The sequence below is a fragment of the Primulina huaijiensis genome, chromosome 14 (assembly GCF_012295235.1).
Source record: "Primulina huaijiensis isolate GDHJ02 chromosome 14, ASM1229523v2, whole genome shotgun sequence".
NCBI lineage: Eukaryota > Viridiplantae > Streptophyta > Magnoliopsida > Lamiales > Gesneriaceae > Primulina > Primulina huaijiensis.
Window position 1 is genome coordinate 8,749,969 of NC_133319.1, and position 8,287 is coordinate 8,758,255.

The following is an 8,287-nucleotide window of genomic DNA, read 5'->3' on the forward strand; positions in this document are numbered from 1 at the left end:
ACCTATGAAGGGTGTCATGAGATTTGAGAATAGAGGTAAGCTGAGTCCGAGGTTCATTGGACCTTTTGAGATTCTGGACAGAGTTGGGACTCTAGCTTATCGTGTTGCCCTTCCGTCGAATTTGGTCGTGGTACACAATGTGTTCCACGTCTCAATGCTGAGGAAGTACCTAGCTAATTTGTCGCATGTGTTGAGCTATGAGCCGTTAAAGTTGGCTCCAGACCTGTCATATGAGGAAAGACCAATCCAAATCCTAGACAGACAGGAGCGTAGACTTTGGAACAAGACGACTAAGCTATTCAAAGTCGAGTGGCTGAATCAATCAATTGAGGAGGCCACTTGGGAGTCCGAGGCAGATATGAGAATTCGCTACACGAAGTTGTTTGGTAAGATTTAATTTCGAGTACGAAATTTATATAAGTGGGGGAGGAATTGTAGAGCCCAAAATCAGTGCACGTAAATTTCATGCATTTATTTAATGGTTAAAGCATTTATATAAATTAAAAAGTTATTTAATGATGCATTATTTATTTAAATTGCATTATTTTAATATTTATGTGATGCATGTTAAAATGTTTTTCGAGTTTCATGTTTCAGGCGATCATTCGATGCGGGATCGAGGAAAAGAGACCGGCGATAATTTTTGGAAATTTTAAAATGTGGTAATTTATTTTAAGTTGAGTTTGGGGCATTTTAAATAATTTATTAAGTTTTTAGCACTTTTAAAGTCTAATTTAATTAGTAGGTGATTTATGATTTTAAACTTTTAAGGAATTAGTACTTGTGTGTTTTTTATTTTAAATTAGGATAGTTTGCCTAGTAGTGGGAATTTAAAATTTTAATTAGCATTTAGTGTCATTTTTAATTGAGTGATTAAAAAATTTAATTCCCCTAATGACTATCATAACACACGCACACACACGTATAACACACACTCTCTTTCATTTCATTCTTCATTTTTCATTTTTGAGAGAAGAAACCTAGGGTTCCAAAGTAAGAACAGCAGCCGCCCCTCCTTTGAATATTTCCAGCAAAATTTCGTTACTTTTCTTCAAGGAAAACGAGCCACTAATTGTTCCGAATCAATCCTCGCGCCATCTCCGTTTCGGTGTCGTCGTTTCGGTAACGTTAAAGATTTATAGGCACGTATATTCTTTCGTTTATGCATCGATCTCGTCATATTATGCGTTGTGTTGTTATTTATGCTTAAAAATACATGTGTGATGTGTAGAAGTTTGAGCAATGATGTTTGGATCAATTTGAAACGGTTTTTGGATCACAAATCACGTTTTTATTGTCTTTTCAAAACCTGCGATTTGATGGTTATGATTTTGAGAAAACTTTCAACATAAAAAATGTAGAACTTTTTGATACCTTCGATTTGATATAAAATTCAAAATATTTGGATAAAAATTGATTGAGTTATGATCGTTTCCGTGGGACTGCTAAAACTGCGTTTTCTAAAAATTATGTTATTGATGTATTCTTGAAGTTTATTTGTTGCAGGCTTCGTTGGGAACATTGGGTGATTGCTGCTGCATTTAAATATTGTGAGTATGATGTGGGGTTGATGGTTGGTGCTTCGTCTCAGGTCGATAAGCACTTGGTTGCATTAGAAGTCATCGGAAGTATTTTGGTGTCAAAATTCATGTTTATGGGTTATGTTGCGTAGTTGTTGTGCGTCGTTGTTTTGGGGACATATTTTTGAGTTGAATCCTTGTCATAGCGTCCTAAGTTGAGTCTCGTTGCATCGTTTCGAGTCGTTTGTGCTTGACTTTTAAAATTGCATCAAAATGTGTTATTTTGGGTTGGTTGTACGCAGGATTAGCGCCGCAACGCTCGCCATGGAGCGCCGTAGCGCTCGTTCTATGCAAGCCTGGGGCCGCAACGCTAGGCCTGCGGCATTGCTAGTGCCGCGGCGCTAGTGCCTAGTGCCCAGTACCGCAGCGCAGCATTATCCAGCGCCTAGGCGCTCGCCCATACTTTTTAAAACACTATTTTAGGCTCATGTCTTCTATGTTTCGGGAAATGTTCACACATCATTTTAGGATTTGTTTCAGAGGTAGATGTCATGGCTTAGCACAATGATTAAATGAGGTCAAGTCCCGAGCGATTTAGAACGTCATAAGAAAATTGTCATTTTGGGTGGTGAGCAGGATTATTATGTCTAAGTATGGAAATTAAGTGCTTGAAATCTTGTTAGTATGTGCAGCAGTGGCCCCGAACGAGATCCAACGAATCCCTCAACGCCAAGTAAGTATGTTCGACGTGCAAAGAAAATACTTTTAAGTTTTTGAGGTATGCTAAATGTCTTGTGACTAAATTATGTATGGGATTGGAAACCAGTAAAGCATGACCAGGGACCAATCCACCCCGTTAAATCATGAACGGGTTTAGATCAGGATTGGAAAGCGTTAAAGCATGAACGGGGACCAATCCACCCGTTAAAGCATGAACGGGGATCTCATGTATGTGGCAGTGGATCTTCGCTGTCAGCCCAATACTGTGGTTTAGTCTGATCAGGCGATTTATGTTATGGGTCACTTGCTTTGAAACATGCCTCTACGCAAAATGATGAAGTTATGTATGTACAAGTATGCATGTAATATCCAAGCCTGGTAAACGGTACAGTTTAAGATTTCGTATGTTTATAGATTATTTGGTTAAGATTAAGTTTGATTTAGATGTTAAGAGTTGTGATTATGGGTCATAGTATTGTTGGTTATTATTGTTTTGTGGTATTGTTGATATTAGTTGATGTGTAGTTGTGTTGTATCAGCGTTGCGATTCGATTTCAGTTGCATAGAGTTGTTTTGGCCGAGACCAGACCGCACCCGCGGTGATTTGAGCAGCGCACCCGCGGTCTTTATTGCAGAATGTGTGGAATTGCCGAAGAGACACCGCACCTGCGGTGGGATAGGTACCGTACCCGCGGTCGTCGATTTCAGAAATTTGGTTGAGGTGCCGAAGGCACACCGCACCCGCGGTGAGGTATGTAGCGCACCCACGGTGCATGAATAGTAGAAGCGTGTTTCGAGATTTTAAGTGTTTAAATGGATGAGTTGGTCTCATTTTTATCATTCTTTCCCCTCATTCTCGATTCTTCAGTCCTTGGGAGAGCTAGGGTTCCATTTCTTTTCTTTTCCTTTCTTTGATTCAAGCTACTTGTTGGATTATTGAAGTGTGATCAAGGTCCTTATGGGTTCAAGGAGCTAAGGTAAGCTTGTGGTATAGTTTATTCTTGGTTTTGGTGTTGGGAGAAATCATGGGTTTGTTGATGGTGTTGGTTTTATGGATTTAACGTTATAGGTGATGTTAATGGTGCAGTATTTGGTTTATTGTTGTAGGTTGTGTACCAAGGGTATAGATTCAAGGTTCCAAGTGTTGTAAGTGGAATTCATTTCCTTGTGCTCACATGATAATATAAGTATTGTGTTTCAATGGTTTTAAAGTGTTATTCCCTTCCATTTGATTCAGGCTATGTATTAATACACCTTGTTGTATATTAGAGACATTCTTATGTCTCAATTATGTTAAAGGGAATACAAAAGAAAATAGAGTCTTCAAAGTGTTTGTTTTAATGCCAAAGAGAGAATTCAAATGTTTTATTGGATTGATAGATACATAGTCAGAGATTGCATGCAATTAGTTGATCAACGACCATAGGCTTATATCCCTCAGAGTTATCGATGTATATCGATGGGATATAGGTACAGAGACAGAGTTACTATATAGATATCAATCCAACAGAGAAAAGAGAAATACCATCGTTATTGTTATTCATTCTATGATATTCATGTTTCAGAGTTGATGGTATTTAATGTTTTCAAAGCCATGTTTTCAGAGTGTGATATGTACATTGCTATGTAAGAGTTCCACTTGCTGAGTTTTATACTCATTTCAGTTATTTCATGTGATGCAGATAAGAGCGACGAGCCGGGACGTTGATTGAGGCCGGAGTCATATGCATATAGAGATGGAGGAAGGAAAGATTATTTTGATAGCATTTTGGACATGATCATAAAAATGATATTTTGTTTTTTTGTTGTATCATTTGATTGATCATGTGTATACTTTTGACTATATGGAAATGTATTTTAAACCTTCTTTCCTTCAAGAAAAATTTTAAATTCCGCTGTTATTTTATGAAATCGGGTCAGAGGGTTACATTTAGTGGTATCAGAGCACCGTTCTTCGGACCAATGCATATGACTTCGTCTACTTTCAACAGTCCGGGTATGTCTTCTTCTACATCTAATTATTGTTATTGGTTGATATGTATTATGTGAGCACATTGTAGGAGTATGCCTCCTAAGAGAAAGGCTTCAGAGGGTGAGGATAGTTCTTCCTCTAGAGTTGTCGATGAGTTCGGCAAGCTACTGAAAGAGCAAGCTAAGGTCCATAGTGAGCAGATCCAACAGTTGTTACGTTTGCAAGGAACAGGCCAAGGTAGAGGTCAAGGGAGAGGCCAAGTGGCTCAGGCAGTTGGGACCGATGGGATCTTTACTGCTTTCAAGAGAATGGATCCGCCGGAATTTGCAGGAAGCACTGATCCATTGGTGGCTGTAGAGTGGGTCAAAGCTCTTGAGGCGATTTTCGATCATCTCAACTATGAAGATAAGGACAGAATCAGTTGTGCAGTGTTCATGTTAGTCAAAGCTGCACGCATTTGGTGGAATGCTACCAAGGTAAGTGTTGATGTTCCAGCATTGAAGTGGCAAGAGTTCACTGATCTTTTCTATGACAAGTATTTCCCAGATGCACTTCGAGCTCGGAAGGTGACTGAGTTTTTAGAGCTTCGTCAAGGAGGTATGAATGTTGATGAGTATATTCTGAAGTTTGAAGAGGGCTGTCTGTTTGCTCCGTATATTGCCTCCAATGACAAAGACAAGGGTGCTCATTTCATTAGAGGCCTTCGAGCAGAAATCAGAAGGGACATCAATATGTCGAAGGCGGTGACATTCAAAGAGATTGTGTCTAAGGCTTTGTTGGCCGAGCAAGATGAGAAAGACATTGCCAGAGAGAGACAGGCGAGACAGCAGTTTGTTGCTCAAAGAGGTCAAGGTTTGAGCCAAAGAGGAAAGGACCATTTTAAAGGGAAAGGCAAGTTGGAGCCGAGTCCTAAACCACCGACAGTTCCATCTGATCCTGAGAAGCCATTGTGTCCCAAGTGCAGTAGACATCATCGGGGAGAGTGCAAATTTGGTACTCATACTTGTTACCGTTGTGGCACTGCAGGCCATATAGCCAAGGATTGTCCAAGAGGCTCGAGTAAAGAGAAGGTGCATGGTCGCATCTTTACCATGACAAAGGAAGGTATAAATCATGATTCTTCTGTGATCTCTAGCACTATTTTAATTTCAGGCAGAGTAGCTACGACATTGATTGATACAGGTGCTACTCATTCTTTTATGTCTGAACTATTTTTTGAGATCTTTGAGTATAGTTCCTTCTGTTATTCCCCTCAAGTTTAATGTTGTTTTGCCTTCTGGGGATGTGTTGTGCCCAACATCTATTGTGTATGCGTGCTCTATTCAAATTGATGTGCGAGTTGTTTATGCCGACTTGATTGTTATTCTGATGGTTGCGTTTGATATTATACTTGGCATGGATTGGCTATCAACCTATCGTGCAGTGATTGATTGCATTGCTAAGACGGTGAAATTTGCAGATGATGGCAATAGGGAAGGTTTGTTCGCCAGTGCAGGTACTTCGCTGATCCTTCCTTTTATTTCGTGTCTTAAGGCTAAGAAGTTGTTGTTTGGAGGTTGTGATGGGTTTTTGGCTTCGATTGTGGACATGGATAGAACTGTGAAGTTGAATATTGATGATATTGATGTTGTGAGAGAGTTCTCTGATGTATTTGAGGATGATGTGCCGGGTTTACCGCCGGACAGAGATGTAGAGTTTGTGATTGATCTAATTCTAGGTACGGTTCCTATTTCTAAGGCTCCGTACAGAATGGCCCCTTCAGAGATGAAAGAGTTGAAGACGCAATTGCAGGATCTATTGGATAAAGGTTTTATTCGGCCGAGTTCTTCGCCTTGGGGAGCACCGGTTCTTTTCGTCAAGAAGTAAGATGGGTCGTTGCGGCTGTGTATTTATTATAGAGAGATCAACAAAGTGACGACTAAGAATAAGTATCCGTTGCCACGGATAGATGACCTTTTTGACCAACTGCAAGGAGCTACAGTGTTCTCGAAGATTGATTTGCGATCTGGCTATTATCAGTTGAAGGTTAGGGAGTCTGATATCCCTAAGACAGCGTTCGGGACCAGGTACGGTCACTATGAATTTCTTGTGATGTCTTTTGGTCTGACCAATGCTCCTTCAGTCTTCATGGATCTTACGAACCGTGTGTTCAAGCCGTATTCGGATAGCTTTGTCATTGTTTTTATCGATGACATTTTGATTTACTCCAAGACCAGAGAGCTTCATTCAGAGCACCTCAGAGTTGTTCTTCAGTTGCTGAGAGGGAAGAGGTTGTATGCTAAGTTGAAGAAGTGTGAGTTCTGGTTGGAGCAGATTTTTTTCTTAGGCCATGTTGTCTCGAATGATGGTATAGCTGTTGATCCAGTGAAAATAGAAGCGATTTAGAAGGGACCTATTCCTACCACTGTACCAGAGGTACGCAGTTGTTAGAGTAGGTGCACGTCGAGCCAAGTGTTGGCCGAGTGTTCACAATGAAACTCTATGTATAAGCAATCTTTATTTTAATAATATTTGAAATTATTGTTTTGGCACATATTTATCTATATACCCATGCTAGTTGCATAGATAAAGCCCTTGAATATACAAATAGTAGAAAGAATATGAGATGCTCATATGATGAGTATCATGAAACTCATATTTGGAATACTGTATATTCTAAACGGTTCCTAGTCGATTCAGCCGCCGCTAAGAAGGATATAGGCCGCTCGAGCTTGAGACTAGTATCTGCGATGTGAGTACCATGTTTCATTGGTAGGGGACATTGTGATGTCCGAGCATGCAGATAGGTGCTCCTGGTAGAGTGCACTGAACAACCCTCCATTAAAGGACTTTCCAAGTGGTTCTCACTTATCGAGTGGAAAAGTCCTAGTTTATGGTTGTACACCATTAGTCCTTATGACCCGGGACAACATTGAGACTCTATGTGCTAGAATTACACTTTGACTTGTTTACCGACTCTCATGGGGTCATCAGGTGGCAAGGTTGGGTGTTCTGTCGAAACATATAGGAGTCGATGCATTGTAGTCGGGGATTCACCGCTTACCTACGGGTATGGATATCCTATGTGTTTTTCATGTATATGTAGTTTGAAATCTCTGATCAGAGTATGGTGGTAATTATGAAAGGGGTTTCATAGATTACACCATCGATGCAACTACGACATGACACATAGTATCGATTCATTGACAACTCTCGATAAACCAATGGTTGTCGAATCGGTCGGGATATATGAGTTGAAGGGACCGTACTGTACGCTAACCATAATTGAATGGTTCTTGCAGGCACTATCATTTGATACCTAGGGAATCATGTAAGCGATGCTGCTAGGCGTTTAACATGATTGGTTGGGTACTATCAGACTTGAGTTCTGACGTTCTTATTATCAAGGAGTTGATAAATAAGAATGGAGCAATTGGGGTATGCTCATATAAGGACATGTTTAGTCCGAATCACATGGAGATGTGAACCCACGGCTAGTTGTATCAATGAACCATTGAGGGCCACACAAGTACTAGCTTTGTAGATCCCGTTGAGAAGTAAAATATATCAATGTGTTGAACGGCTTATAAAGGAGTTTATAAGCGTAAGGAAAATTACAAGTATGACTTCTATAAAGGAGAAAATAGTTCAATGTGTTGAACGGCTTATAGATGAGTTTATAGGCGTAAGGAAAAATAGAAGTATGACCTCTATGAGAGAAATATAAATTTTATTTTTGGAAGTGTTCCTACATTAAAAGTTTGGCCAAGTGAATAATGTATTTGAAAATTATGATTGTCATAAACATTATTATTGACTAAATTAAATTAATTCAAGTGGTGAATTAATTAAACACTAGTGGACCTAGTAGAGTCCAAATAATTAAATTAATTCAAGTGTTGGATTAATTAAATCATATTGAGTCTTGTAGAGCTCAATTAAAATAATTATTTAACTAGTGGGACTTGGGTAAATTCAAGTAATGTTTAATTAGTCTCAAATATGTTTAAGATAATTAAAATTAAGTCCATGAATTTTAATTGTTAAAAATCAAATAACAAAGCATGCTTGGGAGGTGGAAGGTTGTGGATTACTT